Below are 22,949 nucleotides of genomic sequence, written 5' to 3' on the forward strand. Positions count from 1 at the left end.
CCCTATGTGCTCTCCACAGTCTGGACCCCTCTGAGATGTTCATGGTGTTACACAGAGAAGAGACCAGGAGGGAAGGAGACAGAGGTGGACAGTAGGAGAAAATAGGGAATCAAGAGGAGAGAGACAGATCCAGCTAGTAATCAGTTCCCTAAGTATTCTCCACAGCCCAGAACACACAAAGAGATTCACAGAGTTGGACAGAGAAGAGAAGTGGAAGGGAGAGATAGAGGTGACCTGGTGGAGAAAAAGGAGAGTCAAAAGGGGGAGAGAGCAATCAAGCCAGTAATCTCACTCCAAAGTGAAAATGGATACTGAAGATTGGGTTCTTAAAGGTACAAAATTGATAACAAATACTGAAAAGCAAAGATTAAAAATCTAGAGTAGAGGTTATATTCTCAAAAATACAATATTAAAAAAAAACAAAACAAAGTCAGAAAAATTATATATATATATATATATATATATATATATATATATATATATATATATGAAGTTTTCTTTAAAAATATTTTTTTGGGGGGTGCAGGGTAATAGTATGTTATAAAAATGAAAATTAAAGGAGTAATAGAGGACTTAAAAAATTTTTAACTTAAAAAATGATAATAGTAAAAGTATATCTAGGAATTTCTCTGGAGCTGTTGAGGGCAGTGTGGGGTCAGTTCATTTTCAGATAGTTCCTTGATCCGGCTTATACTTCTTCTAAAGATCTATAGGCCCCTTCCTATGTAGTCAGTGTACAGGGTTTTAATCTGTTGCACCTGTCACTTCCAAAGCAGTTCCCTCTGTTTATTTTAGCTTCTTCTGTTTGTTGGTCTCTTCAGTGTCTAATTTCCGCCCTGACACAAGGGGGCGATGGTGGTCACTTTTTAAGGCCACGTGTTCATTCGTGCTGTGGGGAGGGAGGAACACTGCAAACAAATATCACTGACGTGTGTGGGGAGCGCTCGCAGTGTTTCAGCCACACTGGGTTTGCCCCCGGTTCCCGGCGTGTGTGCTTTCATGGTCTACACTTCTCAGGCTCTAGGTTGCTCTGCTGGGAACTGTGTGAGGCAGGCCCTGGGTTGCCGGCACTTCCCAGGTTTAAGTTGCTCAGGTTCAGGTTCTCGGTACGCCACAAAGGCCCAGACTCAGTTGGGCCTGCGTTTTGTGCCTTTCTCAGGTCCAAGCAGCTCAGGTGACCAGATGCATGGCAAGCGCAGTCACCCCCAGGTGTGGTGTGCATCTTATTGCCTCCCTTGTCCCAACCGCTTTGTTTTTGTGGATGTACATAGGGCACGCCTTTTCAGGTATGCCGTGTGTCTCTTCTGGGGGGCTGATCTCTGGCTACGACCCTCCTGGTGGATGTCAGCCATCCAGAATCCCGAGAAGTCTTGGCTAGCAAGGAAGCCTGCTTGCAGTTTGGTAGAGGATGCCTCTCTGGGGCCGCGATTGCCCCTTTCTGGCTCTGGCTGCCCCCGCCTGCCTGTCTCTGGTGAGGGATGGGCTGGTCTGCAGCCAGCTAGCTCTGCTCAGTCCTTTGTTCTGTGAGCGGACCTGGCATTGTCTTAGGTTAGAGCTTTTCGCTGAATAGCTCTCTCTCTCTCTCTCTCTCTCTCTCTCTGGTTAGAGCTTTTCGCTGAATAGTTCTCTCTCTCTCTCTCTCTCTCTTTTTTCTCTCTCTCTCTGGCTACCCCACAGTCGGGTTGCTATCTCAAGTTAGTTCCCTCAGATTGCCCTTGGGCCATTCAGGCCCGGTCCTTACCCTAAGCAATGCAGCCCACGCCTCCCTGTCCAGCCACCGCTTGCTAGTGGCGAATGCAAGCGTCTGGGCTGCTTCTCTACTGGGAGTTGTCATTAGGCACATGATCTGTGGATTTTATTTATTTATTTATCCTCCAGGTTATGTTGCCCTCTGAGATTCAAAGACTCGCCACAGACCTGCCAGTGAGAGTGTTTCCTTGTGTTTGGAAACTTCACTCTTTTTTAAGTCTCCCTTCCCAGGATTGGTCTCCATCCCTATCTATTGTGCCTCTCTTTTTATCTTTTATATTTTGTCCTACCTCCTTTTGAAGACAATGGGCTGCCTTTCTAGGTGCCTGATGTCCTCTGCCAGCATTCAGTAGTTGTTTTGTGGAATTTGCTCAGCATTCAGATGTTCTTTTGATGAATTTGTGGGGGGAGAAACTGGTCTCCCTGTCCTATTCCTCTGCCATCTTAGGACTGCCCCCTGTTAATTTTTCTTTATTCTTTTTTCTTCCTGATAGTCACAGGGGAAATTCCTGTACTCCTATCTCCATGTTTTCTATTGCTTTCTTGGGCTTCCTCCAGTCGGTTGTTGAAATTGTCTGGTAAGTTTTTAAAAATTTTAAGTGTTTTTTTTTTTTTTTAAATTTTTATTTATTTATTTTTTTGTCATACATTGATATGAATCAGCCATAGATTTACACGTATTCCCCATCCCGATCCCCCTTCCCACCTCCCTCTCCACCCGATTCCTCTGGGTCTTCCCAGTGCACCAGGCCCGAGCATTTATCCATGGACCTATGGACACCTTATCTTTGACAAAGGAGGAAAGGACATACAATGGAAAAAAGACAACCTCTTTAACAAGTGGTGCTGGGATAACTGGTCAACCACTTGTAAAAGAATGAAACTAGAACACTTTCTAACACCATACACAAAAATAAACTCAAAATGGATTAAAGATCTAAATGTAAGACCAGAAACTATAAAACTCCTAGAGGAGAACATAGGCAAAACACTCTCCGACATAAATCACAGCAAGATCCTCTATGACCCACCTCCCAGAATATTGGAAATAAAAGCAAAAATAAACAAATGGGACCTAATGAAACTTAAAAGCTTTTGCACTACAAAGGAAACTATAAGTAAGGTGAAAAGACAGCCCTCAGATTGGGAGAAAATAATAGCAAATGAAGAAACAGACAAAGGATTAATCTCAAAAATATACAAGCAACTCCTGAAGCTCAATTCCAGAAAAATAAATGACCCAATCAAAAAATGGGCCAAAGAACTAAACAGACATTTCTCCAAAGAAGACATACAGATGGCTAACAAACACATGAAAAGATGCTCAACATCACTCATTATTAGAGAAATGCAAATCAAAACCACAATGAGGTATCATTACACGCCAGTCAGGATGGCTGCTATGCAAAAGTCTACAAGCAATAAATGCTGGAGAGGGTGTGGAGAAAAGGGAACCCTCTTACACTGTTGGTGGGAATGCAAACTAGTACAGCCGCTATGGAAAACAGTGTGGAGATTTCTTACAAAACTGGAAATAGAACTGCCATATGACCCAGCAATCCCACTTCTGGGCATACACACTGAGGAAACCAGATCTGAAAGAGACACGTGCACCCCAATGTTCATCGCAGCACTGTTTATAATAGCCAGGACATGGAAGCAACCTAGATGCCCATCAGCAGATGAATGGATAAGGAAGCTGTGGTACATATACACCATGGAATATTACTCAGCCGTTAAAAAGAATTCATTTGAATCAGTCCTAATGAGATGGATGAAACTGGAGCCCCTTATACGGAGTGAAGTAAGCCAGAAAGATAAAGAACATTACAGCATACTAACACATATATATGGAATTTAGAAAGAAGGTAACGATGCATGAGACAAGTGTTTTTTTTTTTTAGTTATAAATTTGTTTGTTTATTTTTATAATACCTTTCTCATTATTCCCCACTTGGTTATACAGTTTTCTGATGTTCTTTCATCCTTGTACATGGTTTTCTTCACCTGCTTGAGTATACTTAAGACATGTATCTCAAAGTTTTTACCTAGTAAGTCCAATATCTGGGTTTACTCAGGGAATGATTTCTGTCAACTTCTCTTTTCTTTTAGCCATTAGTGGTCCAAAGTTACCTGCTTTGTATATACCTTGTAATTTTGTAATTAAATCATTCCTAGGAAAAGTACAACCAACAATCGGAATGTCCATTTGAAAACTTGACAACACCTAGTATCTGTTTTGGTTGGAGCTGAGACAGAGACAATGAGCACCCCACTGAGATATGGGCTCCTCCTCCTGCTAAAAGACACAGAGGTCACAGGTATGATAACATGGTGGGTAGGGTGATTTCAGAAGACATTGGAAAGAGACTGGGAATGCTTTCCATCTATGACTCTTAGAGAATTACTTAAATCTCTGTTTGAACAGCTTAATTTTTTCAAACTTAATGAAGAGATCCTTCATTAAATACTAATGGGACACCTTTGCATAATATGAGACGATGCCTGAGAGGATGAAGACCCTGTGGGCTGTAGCAAAATCAACACAGCAGCATCTGGATTTCATGTGTAGCATGAATTGACCTGGGGCTATATAATGGCTTTCTCATGGAAATACTACTTTGCCTCCTCATTCTGAAAATGTATATATGTCAATCTCAATCTCCAAATTCATCTTACACCTCCCTTTCCCCCTTCTTAACCATACCTTTGTTCTTGATTTGTCTGTCTCTATTTCTGCTTTGCAAATAAGATCACCTACACCACTTTTCAAGATTCCACATATATGTGTTAATATATGATATTAAGACGGTGCAAAAGTTAATGCAGTTGGTGCAAAGTCAACTGCAATTACTTTTAAACCTCAGGTGCTTTTTTTTTTTTTTCACCAACAGCAATTGCTTTTGCACCAACCACAATTACTTTTGAATCTCAATTACTTTTGCACTAACTGCAATTACTTTTGCACCATCCTAATTGTTTTTCTCTTTCTTACTTCCTTCACTTTGTGTGACAGCCTTTAGGTCCAATCATTTCTCTGAAAATGACATAACTTTGTTCCTTTTATGGCTGAGTAATATTCCATCGTATATATGTACACTTCTTTTTTATCCATTCCTCTGTTTATGGGCATTTAATTTGGACACGACTTAGCGACTAACACTTTCACTTTCACTGTTGATGGACATTTAAGTTGATTACATGCCCTGACTATTGTAAATAGTGCTGCTGTGGACATTGGGGTACATGTATGACTTTGAATTATGGTTTTTTTTGGGGGGGGCGGAATATGCTCAGTAGTGATATTGCTAAGCATTCAGTTCAGTTCAGTCACTCAGTCGTGTCCAACTCTTTGCGACCCCATGAATCGCAGCACACCAGGCCTCCCTGTCCATCACCAACTCACGGAGTTTACTCAAACTCATGCCCATTGAGTTGGTGATGCCATCCAGCCATCTCATCCTCTGTCATCCCCTTCTCCTCCTGCCCCCAATCCCTCCTAGTATCAGGGTCTTTTCCAGTGAGTCAACTCTTTGCATGAGGTGGCCAAAGTACTGGAGTTTCAGCTTCATCATCAGTCTCTCCAATGAACACCCAGGACTGATCTCCTTTAGGATGGACTGGTTGGATCTCCTTGTAATCCAAGGGAGTCTCAAGAGTCTTCTCCAACACCACAGTTCAAAAACAATTTTTCGGCGCTCAGCTTTCTTCACAGTCCAACTCTCACATCCATACATGACCACTGGAAAAACCACAGCCTTGACCAGATGGACCTTAGTTGACAAAGTAATGTCTCTGCTTTTTAATATGTTATCTAGGTTGGTCATAACTTTCCTTCCAAGGAGTAAGCGTCTTTTAATTTCATGGCTGCAGTCACCATCTGCAGTGATTTTGGAGCCCCAAAAAATAAAGTCAGCCACTGTTTCCACTGTCTCCCCATCTATTTCCCATGAGGTGATGGGACCAGATGCCATGATCTTAGTTTTCTGAATATTAAGCTTTATGCCAACTTTTCCCCTCTCCTCCTTCACTTTCATCAAGAGGCTTTTTAGTTCCTTTTCTCTTTCTGCCATAGGGGTGGTGTCATCTGCATATCTGAGGTTATTGATATTTCTCCCGGCAATCTTGATTCCAGCTTGTGCTTCTTCCAGCCTAGTGTTTCTCATGATGTAGTCTGCATATAAGTTAAATAAGCAGGGTGACAATACACAGCCTGATGTACTCCTTTTTCTACTTGGAACCAGTCTGTTGTTCCATGTCCAGGTCTAACTGTTGCTTCCTGACCTGCATACAGGTTTCTCAAGAGGCAGGTCAGGTGGTCTGGTATTCCCATCTATTTCAGAATTTTCCACAGTTTATTGTGATCCACACAGTCAAAGGCTTTGGCATAATCAATAAAGCAGAAATAGATGTTTTTATGGTAGTTCTATTTTTAGATTTTAAGGAACCTCTACACTTTTCTACTTAGTGGCTGTATCAGTCTATATTCCTACCAACAGTGTAAGATGGTTTTCCTTTCTCCATACCTCTCTGATTGTTGATTTTTTGATGATGGCCATTCTGACAAGTGTGAGGTAATACCTCATTGTAGTTTTGATTTACATTTCTCCAATACTTAGTGATATTGAGCATCTTTTCATGTGTTTGTTGAACATATGTATGTCTTCTTTGGAAAAAATGGTTATTTAGGTCTTCTGCCCATTTTTTGATTGGGTTGTTTTTGTTTTTTTGTGGTTTTTTTTTTTTTTTGACACTGAGCTGCATGAGCTGTTGTATATTTTGGAGATTAATCCTTTGTCAGTTTCTTCATTTGCAAATATTGTGTCCTATTCTGAGAGTTGTCTGTTCATTTTGTTTATGGTTTCCTTTGCTGTGCAAAAGCTTTTAAATTTAGTTTGATTCTATTTGTTTATTTTTGTTTTTATTTTCATTACTCTAAGAGATGTATCAAAAAAATCTTGCTGCAATTTGTGTCAAAATTGTTCTGCCTAGGTTTTCCTCTAAGAATTTTATAGTGTCTGACCTTACACTTAGATCTTTAGTTAATTTTGAGTTTGTTTTTGTGTGTGGTGTTAGGAAGTATTACAATTTCATTGTTTTACATGTAGTTGTCCAGTTTTTCCAGCAGGACATATTGTAGAGACTGTCTTTTCTTCATTTTATGTTCTTTTCTCCTTTGTCATAGATTAGGTGACCATAGGTATGGTGGTTTCTCTCTGGGATTGCTATCCTGTTCCATTGATCTCTGTTTCTGTTTTTGTGTAGGTACCATACTGATTTGATGACTGTAGCTTAGTAGTATACTCTGAAATCAGGGAGCCTGGTTCCTCCAGCTCTGGTTTTCTTTCTTAAGTTTGCTTTAGTTATTTGGAGTCTTTTGTGTTTCTATACAAAGTGCAAAATTTTTTGTTCTAACTCTGTGAAAAATGCCATTGGGAATTTGATAAGGATTGCATTGAAATTGTAGATTGCTCTGGTGAAAGGTTGTTGCTGAACGATAAGACGCCGGGATTCTTGGCCTCCGGAGGAGATGAATTCAATCCGGGGCCAGAGATGAGGCTGGATCACTCAGAGCTTTTGTGTAATAAAGTTTTATTAAAATATAAAGGAGATAGAGAAAGCTTCTGACATACATCAGAAGGGGGCAAAAGAGTACCCCCCCTCCTAGTCTGTAGCTGTATGTTATATAGTCACTCACAGTCTGTTAAAAGAAAAGAAAGGGATGTCATAAAATTTAGAATGGCACCAGATAATTCATCCCTGGACATAAAACAATTGACTTGAATCTGTAGAAGGGCAGAATACCAACAAATAGTTTCATTTACATAGATTAGGGGAACAATACCTGAGTAAGTAAATTAGGCCTTTTGGCGGAACCAACTTGAAGATAGAGTCTGGGGTACATTAACATAGCTTAAGACAACATTTCCATAAGAAAAAGAAATGTATTGGTTAACTCAAGGTTTGAGAGTAGTTAGCTTTAGGTGAGACCAGGTGTCATGGCAAAACAGCATTTTAAGAGAAACCTCCTTTTAAATTTGTATGGAGAAGGAAAAACATATCACTGGTTTGTTTCTTCCTGCCGCTTAAGAGAGATAAAAATGTCTGGCACTTGCAGCCTCTTTCCTCCATTTGGAGACCCCTGGCCTTCCTGCCTGTTACCCTCTCACTGGGTAGTATAGTCATTTTCACAATATTGATTCTTCGAATCCAAGAACGTGGTATCTCTCCATCTGTTTGTGTCATCTTTGATTTCTTTCATCAGTATCTCAGTTTTCTACATACAGAAATTTTGCCTCTCTAAGCAGGTTTATTTCTAGGTATTTATTCTTTTTGTTACAATGATAAATGGGATTGTTTCCTTAATTTCTCATTCTGATTTTTTGTTGTCAGTGTATAGGAATGCAAAGGATCTTTTTGTACTTATTTTGTATCCTGCCACTTTACCAAATTCATGAGCTTTAGTAGTTTCCTGGTAGCATGTTTTGTATTTTCTTTGTGTAGTACCGTGTCATCTGCAAACAGTGACTTCTTCTTTTCTAATTTGGATTCTTTTTATTAAGTGTGACACTTAACAATGATGTCTAGCTGCTATGGTGTCCTGGGCTCCCTCCACAAACGTTTTTGGTTGTGGGGTTGCTTATTCTTGTCCCTTCAGGCTCTCTTCTCACAGTCAACAGCTGTCCCCTCCTGGGTCCATGCTCTAAACACCAGTCTCCAGCACCCAGGCCCCTCCACAACAGGAGACACTTGACTCAGGCTGGGGTGTGCAGGGCTGTGACACAGATCAAGTGTACAGTTATTCTTTTGTCCTGCTTTGCGCAGTCTATCCGCTGTATTGCCCTTTGATCCCCTGAAGGTCTCCTTCTGTCCCAGCTAATTTCGCCACCTTAAGGGTTTTTTTCTAAGGGCGGAAACTTCTCACCTTCAACTTCCCACCAGGTTTCTGGTCCTTTTTATGATTCCTCTTTTCATTTTTTTCTTTCATTCATCCTACCTAGTTGCAAAGGGATTATTCTTGTCTTTTTAGATGTCCAAATCTTCTGCTAATGTTCAGCAGGTTCTCTATGACAGTCTTTATTTGTAGGTGTATTTTTGATGTACTTGTGAGGCAAGATGAATTCCATGCCCTCCCATTCTGCTCTCTTGACTTTTCCCTTGCCTAAGATAATTTTCAAAGTATTTTAAATGCTTCAAAAAGTTAGATTCGTGAGGAATTGGTTTAAGTTGTGTATATAAAGGAATTCTGTTAGTTTGGAAGTTTGTTTCCAGGAAAGTGATTATTGCCAAAATACGAATTTGGTGGTGGGGGTCAATAATTTTATCTTTTACAAATAATTTTTTGTTAGAAATTAAATGCTAAAGAGTTATAGTTATGCACAGCAGTTTAGAAATACACATTATCTTGTCTTGTGTTAGGATTCCACTGAAATAATTATAGCCTATTACAGGTCAGCCTTTTAAGGCTGGAGAAAAGAAAGTCAAGAAGCAGCCAATGAATCTTCTAAAAACTTGGGTAACAGAGAGAGCATACTGAGGAGTGACAATGAAGTCAGTACAGAGGATGAAGCTATAGCTTAAGTGTCAGAAGATGAAGTTGAAGAGCAGTCAACTGTGTCCTTAGAATCCTATAAGGTTTTGTATTTGGAAGTACTAATTGTCAAAGAGATTAGAGGGAGAAATAGGCTGAAAAAGGTAGCTCTCCCAGCCATGAGAGCTTTGACAACTCCTTTTATCAGGTAACTCTGTTTCTCCAATAGGATGAGAGAGGTTTACTATCTAGACAAATGGAATCTAAGAGGCCGTTCACTCAGGACACTGGGCAGAGACAGGGAAAGGAATGAGGTACACAGCTTAGAGGAAAGATTAGGGAAGAATCTACTTCTTGAATTGAAAGACCCTTAGTTCCTTTCTCCATCATGATTCCAGAAATTCAACTGCAAGAAAAAACTCTTCACAGTGAACAATGCAGAAAAGACCTCCAAATTTTGCCATGTAGATAGACAATTCTCTCAACATGTTTCACGAAGTGAATGAAGTACATCTACCCCAAGACACAGGGTCATAAAATTTCAGAATATTGGAGTAAAAAGAAAAAAATCATAAAAACTTTCAGAGAGATGTAGTAGGTTCATAGATAAAAGATGAGAGTTCAAAGCAGCATCTGAATTCTCAAGAGCAACTGTCAAATTGTGTATTAATAAAAAGAGTATTTTCAGATCTGTACTGCAAAAATTTCCGCCCACTTCCCCCTTTCTCATCCAAATGCCTGAAGTCATATCAGAGGAAGTCATGGAGTCATGGGCTCCGTGGATTTAGAACGCTCATGAAGTAGAGTGAAAGTGTCAGTGCTGTCGTTAGATAGCCAGCCTGGAAAATATCCATTTCTAGGTGGATTAGATGGATGTATATGAGGGGAGACACCGAGAGCAACAGAGAGGTGATAGATTTTCTGTGGCTTCTGAATAATAGGGAAATTGGGAGTTTGCAACATCTACCTCAGTATTTGGAAATAATCCTAAATCAAGGTACAGTGTTTTATGAATTGAACTAAAGAGACATGGTTAGGTCCAAGAAAGTACCAAATATGAAGCATAATCATAATTGTTTTACCAGGGAGGATTGTTTAGTCAGAATGATGTTAAAATGAGTATTCTAACAGCCAAAAATTGTGGTGTAAATATATTGGGGAGATGGACTAAGGGGATTTGTGTGTGAGTGTGTGTGTGATTTTGTAAGAAGGGGGATGCAAATGTAAATTCTTAACTTTCACACCAGGACTTCAGATATTGTTTAAAAATCTGTAGGTAAGAAATAGAAATGGAGGGTCATTATACAGAAGTAGGACAAGAATTTCGGAAGACATTGCTAGAGCATTGAAAGTGTGTCATTTGGCAATTGGAGAATGAAGAGTAGCTTTACAAATTGCACACACATTTCACAAATACAGTAAAACACATATATTATAATTTAACTTTACAACTGACACTCTTATATATTATGACAAGTACTTTTATTTCAGTAGTAAAATAGTTTCCAAAAAGAAAAGGAGCTAAGTTTCTTACAGGCAGAAGTTTTAAAAAATTTGTATAGTATTCTTTTTCTACCCACTCACCATTTCCCCAAAAAATGTTACAATGAATTGTCAAATATCTTATTAAACATATAATATACCATCGTTATCATAATGCCTAATGATCCTGCATTAAAACATAATTCAAAAAAGTACTATTACCATAATTACAATGAAACAGTTTTCCTTATCATTTCAATCTCAATTATTACTATACTATAATTACAATCCAATAGCTCAGTTGAAAAAAAAAATCCGCCTGTAATTCAGGAGACCCCACTTCGATTCCTGGGTCAGGAAGATCTGCTCCAGAAGGGATAGGCTACCCACTACAGTGTTCATGGGCTTCCCTTGTGGCTCAGCTGGTAAAGAATCGGCCTGCAATGTGGGAGACCTGGGTTTGATCCCTGGGTTAGGAAGATCCCCTGAAGAAGGAAAAGGCTGTCCACTCCAGTATTCTGGCCTGGAGAATTGCATGAACTAAACAGCCCTTGGGGTCCCAAAGAGTTCGACATGACTGAGTGACTTTCACTATCACTACTATATATACATATAATTTTGATATAAAATTAATATTAGATTTCTGTTTTTCTTTCTGCAAGGACTATAGTTTCTTGTGTTTATGTTCTGTTTATATTTTGAAACATTTCATCATTTCTGTATTTATTACTATGTATGCCACGCTTAGTGTCTCAGTCATGTCTGACTCTTTGCAACCCCATGGACTGTAGACAACCAGGCCCCTCTGTCCATGAGGATTCTCCAGGTGATAATACTGGAGTGGGTTGCCATTCCTTTCTACAGGGGATCCTCCCCAGCCCAGGGATGGAACCCAGGTCTCCTGCATTGCAGGTGGATTCTGTACCATCTAAGCCAACAATATAGAGATATTTATTGATATATCCTAAACCTAGCTTGCAGGAGACTTACATGTCTCTATATTATGGCCTTTTTCTCTATATATTTAGGTGCATTCCTGGACATATAATTGATATTTAAAATGATATTGGGACTTCTTCATAATGCCTATTTATCTCTGAATTTGTATGGAAATGTGGTGTGCCTTTTTCTTTTTCCATCAGTCTGAATTGTCTCTTATCAGCTAAGGTCCAGGAAGAGACTGACTGTGTGACTGGCAGACACTGGAGCCTCTGCATGCAAACAAGGGCTACATACCCTACACGAATGCTGTGATCCACAAGAGCCAGAGATACATTGACCTGACTCCCATCAGTCTGCCCCATGCGGTGACCCATGACCTTAACGTCAGAAACTACCTCATCCCCAAGGTAAGATGGATTTCTCTTATACTGACCTCAGTGGTGAAGTTCTCCTTTTAAGTATGGGTGCAATTTTCTATAACTACAATATGAGAGAAGTTTAAAAAAAACTTCTTTGTTTTTTTTGTGGCAGCTTAATTGGTTCTGTGTTGTTTTTAGTTTAGTCTATAAAACTTTAGAACAGGTTTTGATGGCTGGTGGTATAAATATTCCAAATTTGTTCTGCTTCTTTAATCTTGTTTGGCTAATCTTAGCTGTTGACATTTCCAAATGAATGTTAGCTATCCGTTTGTAATTTATCAGAACACTCTGCTGGGATTTTTATCAGAGTGACAGAAGATGAAATTGGAAAGATTTATGACATGTTGAATCTTTCAACTAATGAATTTGATAAATGCCCCCAATTTTGAAGAGGTTTCTTTAATTTTATCAGTAATGGTTTTCTTTTGGTGATTTGAATTGCAAATCTTACATTTATTTTTAATTACTACCTGTTATTGTTGCTGTAAATTTTTTAAAAGGCCTCTTCCAAAATATAATAAATGTTGTCATTTTGATGACCTTATCTGTAGCAACCTTGTTAAATTTAATATGATTGCCAGAAGTTTTTCTCTAGATTATTTGCAATTTCTCTATACATTGTCCTGCTTTGTGGATTAATACCTTTGTTTTGTCCTTGTTTCATTTCTGATCTGCAGTAGAGCAGAGGTTAACATCTCACTATTGAGAATGATTTTTATATACATTTTGTTATAAATTTAAAAATCAGATTAGGGAAACTTACACTTTCATTTTTAATGCTTTCTTTTAGTCATGAACATGTATGTAGTTTTTTCACTTGACGACTTTATCTATTGGTATGTTTGAAGATATTGGCCTCATATTCCCACTAAATACACATATTGTAAGTATATACAGCTGGATTCGATATGCCACATTTTGTTCAGTACTTCTCTGTTTCCAGTCATTAGAAATTTTGGTTCTACAATTTTTCTTCCTCAAAATTTTCTTGTCATATTTCTGTTATCAAGGTAATTCTGGTATCATAAAATTAGATGAGAAATATTCCATAATATGAGTGTATTTTTGTTGTCTTCCCCTCTTCTACTTATGGTCAATTAGTTGTGTCTTCAAAATGCTTGGTTAGTTTTGGTTAAATATCCATTATTATAAACAAAAAAATGCATGGTTTTGGATGGTATTTATTTTCTTCCAGAAAGGGTTCATCCCTCTTCTCCTTGGCAGACAGAATAATACAACCTCTCCCGTTTTGAGTAAAATTTGGACATTGACACACACTAAAATTAACTTTAGGTGTCAGCTTACTTCTCTGAGATTCTCCCAAGTATGGAATATTGAGATGGATTTTTGCCTTAGGAGATTTCTAATGCTTTCTAACATGCAATTTCTGTATACATTCAGACTTTCTAGTTGGTTTGCTGTAAACTACTCTATTCCCACTTGAAGCCAAGACACACTGCTATTCATATTAGAAAAGATTATAACCAAAATTTATATTTTGTTAGGGAATGTAAGTAATAAGATTGGTAAGGCTTCAAGTACTAACGCCAGTTTTTGGAGAAGACAGACTTGCTGACTTTACCAAGAGGTTATGGGACTTGTCTCAGTGATCACCAGTTTTGTACAAGGGTTAGGACTTCAGCTCAACTATTTTTTCACCAAAGGATATAATAAGAAAAGACTTTTTAAAAAATATTGAGTTTAAGGTAATAAATAGTCAATTTGGTTTTTCTTTTATTTCCAAGTAAATGGGAAACAATACACTAGAAATCAGAATGGAATGACTCATCTTTCACATCTATTGTAATAGGAAATAACCAACATATTGTCATATGTATATTCCCAAGTGTACATTGAAAATGACCATTCCCTTCTGTATGGCCATCTCAGAATATTGGCAGGCTGATTTTGCTTTTTTACCAATCAGATAAGTGATTTCTTTTATCCAAGGCTGGAGCCACTGAGCTAGCTAGAGATAATTGTCTAAGACAGGAGTTGGTAAACTTTTTCTCTAATATGCCAAAGTGTAAATATTTCAGATTTTGGGGCCTTGCACTATCTGATTCCAGTATTCACTTCTGCAGCTGCAGCATGGAAGCAGTCATAGACATATTGAAACAAATGTGAATGGCTGTATTCCAGTCTTTATGGAAACTCAATTTGAGATTTCATATAACGTTCATGTGTATCAAAATGTTTTTCTTCATTGATGTTTTTCAATTTAAAATATACAGCTCATTATACAAAAACAGGTGGCAGGTTATATTTGCATGTGGGTTGTCAGCATCTAAGAGTGTCTGTCTAATAGAACACTTTGCAGCTCTATGAGATTGGTTTGTAATAGTTTTGTTTGGGTTTTTTTGTTTGTTTGTTTGTTTCTCTAAAGAACATTTCCTAGCTCAGGGTCCCAAATACTTACTCTTAACTATTGCTAAAACTTTATAATCTTAGTTTATACATTTAGATTATTGATTCAGGGCTTCCCAGGTGGTGCTAGTGGTAAAGAACCCGTCTGCCAATGCAGGAGACATAGATTATTGATTCATTCAGTTAATTTTTATTCGTGATGGGAAATAATGATTATGTTTCCCTTTTTATGAACATGAATCTTATCCAATTTCTGGAGCAACATTTGAAGAGAGTATATTGGTTTTGTATCTTTTTAAAAGTTATTTATTCATTTATTTATGTATGACTGTGCTGGGTCTTTGTTGCCACAAGGATTTTTCTCTAGTTGCAGCCAGCGGGGGCTACTGTCTAGTTACTGTGTGTGGGCTTTTCATTACAGTGGCTTTTCTTGTTGCAGAGCATTGGCTCTAAGGCGCATGGACTTGAGTAGTTGTGGCAAGTGGGCTCAGTAGCTGTGGCTCCTGGGCTCTAGAGCACAGGCTCAGTAGTTGCAGCACATGGACTTAGTTGCTCCACAGCACAAAGGATCTTTCTGGATCAGGGGTCTATCCTGTTGGTGTCTCCTGCATTTGCAGTGGATTCTTTACCACTGAGCCACCAGAGAAGCCTCTTTTTTTGTACCTTTGAACTTGTATAAAAATATACAAGGGAATAATAAAAGAGTTGCAGACATTTTATATAATAAAATTAGGGGATGGAATGCTTCCCCAAGTTTGCATTAATTATTTTTTAAACATGAAAAACCTGTTTTATGTATATGTAATACATGAATTTGTGTGTATATCTGTTTTGCAATGTCAGTGGAAATCATCAATAAACAATCTCTAATAGGAAGAGAAAAGATTTTTGAGTCAAACTGAGGGCTATAACCCAGAAGGCAACCTCAGATAACTCTGAGGAACTGCTCTGGATTTTCCACACAGTCTTATACCTTGTCAGAAAGAAGAACATGAAGAAGTCAGGGATAGATTCTTTTGAGGTTTAAAACAACACCAACAAAAGATCAGCATGGACACAGAGAGTTAGTATGTCTTTGGCGTCTGGGAAAGGAGTCTTATCATTGGAATTCCAGCATTGGTGTCCCAGGAACAGGACATTTAATATTTATATTTACTATGGACATTATTTCTGGTCAGTGCATCTTTTTCTTCAATGATTAAACAAATGTACAGTGTGTTTGATAGCCTACAAACTGTTTTTATTTTAGTGAACATAACATTCAAGTTAAATTATGTATAAGCCAGAATGACTTCCCCATACCTCAATATGTGAAAATTTCTTCCATTAGTATCCATTTATCAATCTGTTCATTTACACATCATTACCTCCCTACTTCAGTATATATTCCTCAACAATTTTTATATACAGAACAGCAATAGCATATATACAGAAGAGTTGTCATTGATTCAACAATATTATCTAATATATAAGTTATATGTAAAATTTCCCAGTTTTCCTCGAATAATATTTTTTCTTTTTTAAAAAGGTTTTCTTTATTGATTTTTTTTGGGGGAATAAACTTTATAGCTTTTTTTTCATTGCCGATCAATATCCAGCCAGGAACAAGCCTAACATTTGGTTATCTTTCCCTGTTTTCTCATGTTATCAGTTCTCTTTGCCTTGTTTGTTTTCTTTTAGTACATTTAACTTTGTGAAGAGTTCAGTTTAGTAGTCATGTAAAATTTTCCTCAGGCTGGTTTTATGTGATTGTTTTCTGGACACAGATTCCAGTTATGACTTGGTAAGAGAATTACATGGGTGCTTTGTGTGTCCCACTGAAATTCATTAGGGAGGTGGAGCACGTCGTGTCACTTATCCCATTGTTGGTTATGCAATGTTGTTCACATGATAAAGTGGTATCTGCCAGATTTCTCTACAGCAGAGTGTTTTTTATATTCAATTAACTGAATGTTTCTTTATGGCTTTCTGAATATCATGCTTCTTATTCATTTACCTAGCAGTTTTTAGCATTAATAGATACAATTTTCTTTAATTAATGATCCTAAGCTGAATTGTTTTAAAATAATTTTTCTAATTTTGTCATCCTTCCTGAATTTCAAAGCTAGGATTAATCTGCAATAAAGTCTACTCTATATTTTTAAATTAAGACAAATAGTTTGTGTGGCAATGGTAAACACTAATATTTGTTACTGTGCTCAGTGTTGTTATCACAAAAGAGGTTATAACTCCAGATATTTCAAATTAACAATAATGATTTGTTTTAAATCATAAACCACATATGAGATGAGTGAAAATTGGTATAATAAAATAAAGCAGCTGGTGGGGACTTATACCAGTATGATAAGCAGATTGGATTAATAATGTCTGATACCCTAGGACCCAGGTACTGAGTATTTCAGATGCTGTCGAAGTTCACGTTAGCAACATCACTGTCACTTATCTTAAACTTATCCTTGTTTGTTACCTGTTTCTTCTGCCTCAAAATGCCACTGCTCTTCTTTGGACCTAGGATCATTCATCTATATCATAAGACTGGAGTAAGTAATTTGCAACGTTTCTTCCAGCTCCATGACTTCTCATAGTTCAGTTTATCTTCATCTGTTCTTTCCAGGGTACAGATGTATTAACATCCCTGACTTCTGTGCTACATGATGACAAAGAATCGCCAACTCAGAAGTGTTTGAACCTCACCACTTCCTGGGATGAGAGTAGAAACTTTAAGAAGACTGACGACTTCATGGCTTTCTCAGCAGGTAACTTAAATTTATTTTCTTCACTACTTCAGAGGACAAGATTACCTTTTGGTGATCAGCGGGAACTTACATAGTTCTTGCTCTGGGGCTGGTAAAAATGTTCTTTGTCTATGGTAAGGGGCAGCAGTCCCAGGGCCACACACTTTCACTGCTCATGATACATCCTCACTCTTGGGCTAGGCTACAGGAGCTTTGGAGAGGTGACACAGTTATTTCAAACTCAGAAGGAAAATTTGAGCTGGGTACTGAAAATGTCCAAGAAGTTAATCTTAACCAAAAGGAACCATGTGTTATAAAACTTGAAACTTCAAGGTGTTTTGGAGGTTGATGAAGAGTAGATATACTTACAGCAGAGAAGAGGCTGTGAAGAAATAAAACTAACATATTGGGACCATCAAGCCAAGAACAAAAATACAACCAAGGTATGAGTGTTTCTAGAAAAAAATTTATGGAAACTTGAAAATATTAAATTGCAGCTATAATGTATGGATACTTGGTATAGTGCTGATACTCAGTAAATATTTGTTGAAAGAAGGATGCCTGTTAAGGTAAAATGTTACATGGATAACACGTGTGTCAACTTTTGTCCATCTGTCTATCCTGCCTTCCATACATCCACTCAAACTTTCATAAAATGGTTACTACATAGTCTCTTTCTGACAACCAGCAACGCAGTGTTCAAGAAGTATGTGCTCACTATGTTTGTTATTTTCAGGAAAACAGACTTGTGGGTGAGAGTACCTAGCATGGTGCTGTTTTTATTCCTGAGCACAATTTTAGAAAAAAATTTACCTTTAAATCTGTAGTTGACCCAAGGGACATCGATACCACCCCAATTGCCAGTGGGTTTGCTTCTCTGCTGCCTCCTTACCAGCTCTGCTTCATTCCTGGGTGAGGAATGTGTTAAATCATTTGACTTCTGTGGTGTTGTCTTCAACTCTCTCTTATCTTGGGCATCCTTCACCTGTTTCTCATCAATCTTTCCTGAGAATAGCTTCTCTGACCTTTCCTCATTCATTGTACAGGCAGAAATGTGTCTGCTGTTCTTCATACTCTGTAACATCTGTATTGGAGACCATATATACAAATACTTATCTAACACTGTGTAGTATTCCCTACGTGGGCTTTCCCAGGGGGTGCTAGTGGTAAAGAACCCACCTGCCAAGGCAAGAGACTTAAAAGATGTGGGTTTGATCCCTGGGTTGGGAAGATCTGCTGGAGAAGGAAATGGCAACCCACTCAAGTATTCTTGCCTGGAGAATCCCATGGACATAGGAGCCTTGCAGGCTACAGTCTATAGGATTGCAAAGTGTTGGACATGAATGAAGAGACTTAACACAAACATACACACTCCATACTCCATACTAGCTGCATGCATGCTAAGTCACTTCAGTCCAACTCTTTGCAACCCTATGGTCTGCAGCCCGCCAGGCTCCTCTGTCTGTGGGATTATCCAGGCAAGAATATGGAATGGGTTGCCATGACCTCCTTCAGGGTATCCTCCCAACCCAGGGACTGAACCCAAGTTTCTTACATCTCTTGCATTGGTAGGTGGGTTCTTTAACACAAACAACACCTGGGAAGTCCACATAGTACTAGGCACTCCAGATAAAATAAGGTGATTAGTATATACCAAAGCAGATCCATTTCTCCTGTATATGTTCCTAGTGAAAAGCAGAGCTTGATAAATCACTTCTCAAATTTGTGCACATTGTAGGTCAGAAAAGAAAGGAAAAAGTGCAAAGATATCATGCTGGGTTGCCATGCTCTCCTCTAAGTGATCTTCCCAACCCAGGGACCGAACCCAGGTCTCCCGCATTGTAGGCATAGTCTTTATTGTCTAAGCCACCAGGGAAGCCCTGGTTGCATGTTCCCTAAAGTTAATTCTTTCTGGGTTTGATGTGGCTGGGTTCACATTCACTAAGGGTGCAGAAGCCTTTCAACTAGGTTCTGGATTATTTTTACAAAGAGAAGTGCTCCACATGTTGCTCTGAATCAATGTGGCCATTGGGGGATGAAAAGTTCAGAGCGTCCTATTATGGCATGTTACTAATGTTATATCCTCTTGTGTGAGTTTCAGAAGATTGTGTGCTTAGAAATTGACCCATTTCAACTAAGCTATCAAATTCATCGATGTACAGCTGTTAATAATACTATTTTATTATGCTTTTAATGTCCATGGCATCAAAGAAATGACCCGCCATTAAACAAACTACAACTTGTTTAATTTGTGTTGTCTTGACTTGGCAGGTGAGGGTAGCCCTGGGTATAGGTTTATCAATTCTATTCTAAAGAACCACCTTTGGTTTCATGGATTTTTTTTTCCTGGTGATTTCTTATATACGATCTCATTGATTTTTATTCTGATTTTCATATGTAGTTTTCTGTGGCTTAATTTGAATTTTAATTTCTCACCATTACTGATCTCAATATTTCTACCTGGGAAAACTGCCCCTGAAAGCAATTGTTCTCCCTTTCAAATGCAAACCTCAGTTAACCTTTGGTTGCATGTTACCTAGAGTTAATATAGTAGTAGAAATTCTTCCTGAAGCATTTGATGAGGCTAGTATTTCATGAAGCTAGTATTTCATGAGGTTAGTATTACCCTAATTCAGACAAAGACATTACAAAAGAGGAAAAGCACAGACCAATATTTCTCATGAACATAGATGCAAAATTCCTCAGCAAAATATTAACAACCCAAATCCAACAATGTCCAATATTTATTTAAGGTGTCCATGACTGGTTCATGCACTGGTTCAGTATTTGAAAACCAATCAGTGTAAACCATCACATCAACAAATTAAAGACTAGAAATCACAAAATTGCATTTTTGTTTATGTGTAAAAATCATCTGACAAAATCCAAAACCCACTCATGATAGAAACTCTCAGCAAACTAGGAATGGAGGGGCAACTTCCTTAACTTGAGAAAGAACATCTACAAAGTAGTCACAGTTAACATCATTGTCATTGGTGAGAAACTAGAAGCTTTCCTGCTAAAATGAGGGGTAAGGCAAGATATCCTCTGTCATCATTCCTATTTGATCTTGTAGTAAGACAGGAAAAGGAAATAAGAGGAGTATGCAGATTGAGAAAGAAGAAACAAAATTGTCTTTATTTCAGACAATGTAATTTTCTATGTATAAAATCACCCAAAAGTTTTTTAAAAAACTCCAGGAACTACTACTAATAAGCAATTTTAGCATGGTTTCAGTATATAATATTGTAAAGTGAAATTTTCTCAGTGGTGTCTGACTCTCCAGGCCTGAATACTGGAATTCTCCAGGCCAGAATACTGGAGTGTGTAACCTTTCCCTTCTCCTGTGGATCTTCCCAACCCATGAATCAAACCCATGTCTCCCACATTGCAGGCAGATTCTTTACCTGCTGAACCACAAGAGAAGTCCATAGTGTTAACATATAGCCATCAGTTTCTTTCCTATATACTAGCAACTAACAATTGGAATTTGACATTAAAAACACAATATTATGTACATTAAAACAAAATTGAACTACTTAAATCTAAATTTGACAATACCTGTACAAGTTCTATTCAAATAAAACCATAATACTCTCAGAACATCCCACCCTCGCCTTCTCCCACAGAGTCTAAAAGTCTGTTCTGTACATCTGTGTCTCTTTTTCTGTTTTGCATATAGGGCATTGAAACAAGTATACTATCAAGGGTGAAACAGATCACCAGCCCAGGTTGGATGCATGAGACAAGTGCTCAGGGCTGGTGCACTGGGAAGACCCAGAGGGATGGGATGGAGAGGGAGGCGGGAGGGGGGATTGGGATGGGGAACACATGTAAATCCATGGCTGGTTCATGTCAATGTATGGCAAAAACCACTACAATATTGTAAAGTAGTTAGCCTCCAATGAATAAAAACAAATGGATAAAAAAATTATAATACTCTGATTAAAGAAACCAAAGACAATATTGTAAAGTAATTAGCCTCCAACTAATAAAAATAAATGAAAAAAAAAAAAAAAAGAGAAACCAAAGAGGCTCTAAATAATAGGAAGTATATTCCATGTCCAGCAATAGGAGGTCTCAGAATTGTGTAGTATTTAGTTCTCCCCAATTTAGTGTTCTTCCCTGGTGACTCAGTTGGTAAAGAATCTGCCTACAATACAAGAGACCCAGGTTTGACCCCTAGGTGGGAAATATCTGCTGGAGAATGACAGGGCAACCCACTCCAGTATTCTCACCTGGAAAATCCCATGGACAGAGGAACCTGGTGGGCTACAGTCCATGGGGTCGCAAAGAGTCAGACACGATTGAACATCTGAGCAATATAGTATAAGATTCAATGCTATCCTAATCAAAATCTCAGCAAGATTTTTGTTAAGATATGAACAGTCTTTTCCAAAATCTGTGAACAGTTTAAAGACCCAGAATAGTCAACACAATATTGAAGAAAAAGAACAAGGACAGAGCACTGATACTATCTCACTTAAGACTTACTATAAGCTACAGTGTTTAAGACAGTGTGGTATTGATGAAAGCATAGAGATATGGATCAGTGGAACAGAAGAGGGAGGCTAGTTATTGTTGTTGTTTATAGTTACTCAGTCATGTCTGACTCTTTGTGACTCCATGGCTCACCATGTATCCACCAGGCTCACTTCTGTCCATGGGAATTTCCAGGCAAGAATACTGCAGTGGATTGCCATTTCCTAGATCTAAATATAGAAAACTGAGCTTTGACAAAAGAGCAAAGTAATCCAATGGAAAAATATAGAGGATAGTTTTTTCAGCAAAGGTTTCTCCCACTATGGAATATTCTCTCCCCTAATCCCATCTCTCTTTTCCACACACACACAAGATCTTATACCCTTTGCAAAAGTTAACTCAAGTAGATCATAGCCTTAAATATTAAGAAGATATATATATATATTCAGTGGAATATTACTCAACCATGAAAAAGAATGAAATAATGCCATTTGCAGCAACATGGATGGAAGTAGAGATTATCATACTAAAAACGAAGTCAAACAGAGAACAACAAATGTATGATATTGGTTATGTGTGACATCTTAAAAAAATGATACAAGTGAACTTACATACAAAACAGAAATAGACTCACAGACAGAGAAAACAAATATGGTTTTCCAAGGGGAAGGGAGACAGAGGAATAAACTAGGAGTCTGAAATGAACATATACATCACACTGTATATAAAATAGATAATCAACAAGGATCTACTATATAGCAGAGGGACCTATATTCAGTATTTTGTAATAACCTATATCTGAAAAGAATCTAAAAAGGATATATATATATAAATGAATCACTTTACTGTACACCTGAAACATAATACAGCATTGTAAATCAACTGTACTTCAATTTAAAATAAATAAATATCTGTACATGAATCTTTATAATTGCTTTATTCATAATTGCCAAAACTCAGAAGCCAAGATGTCCTTCAATAGGTGAATGGATAAGCAACTGTAGTATACGCAAACAATTGGATATTGCTTTTTTCCCTTAGAAAAGACCTATTAGACCATAAAAACACATGGAAGAACTTAATGAGAATTACTAAGTGAGAGAAATCAATCTGAAGACTACATTGCAAAATTATGAATACAGTGAAAAGATCATCAGTTGCCAGGGGCGTGGTGGAGGGAGGGATTAATAAGTGAATCACAGGGGATTTTTAAGGTAATTCTGTTGTTCTGTATGATACTAC

At 37.9% G+C, this 22,949-nt stretch overlaps 1 pseudogene; it reads left to right on the top strand.

Moving 5' to 3' along the window:
* The first annotated feature begins 1,182 nt into the window (after window positions 1-1,182).
* LOC122708548 lies at window positions 1,183-18,141 on the top strand (annotated as a pseudogene).
* The last annotated feature ends 4,808 nt before the right edge of the window (window positions 18,142-22,949 follow it).

The sequence above is a fragment of the Cervus elaphus genome, chromosome 15 (genome assembly GCF_910594005.1).
Source record: "Cervus elaphus chromosome 15, mCerEla1.1, whole genome shotgun sequence".
Taxonomy (NCBI): domain Eukaryota; kingdom Metazoa; phylum Chordata; class Mammalia; order Artiodactyla; family Cervidae; genus Cervus; species Cervus elaphus.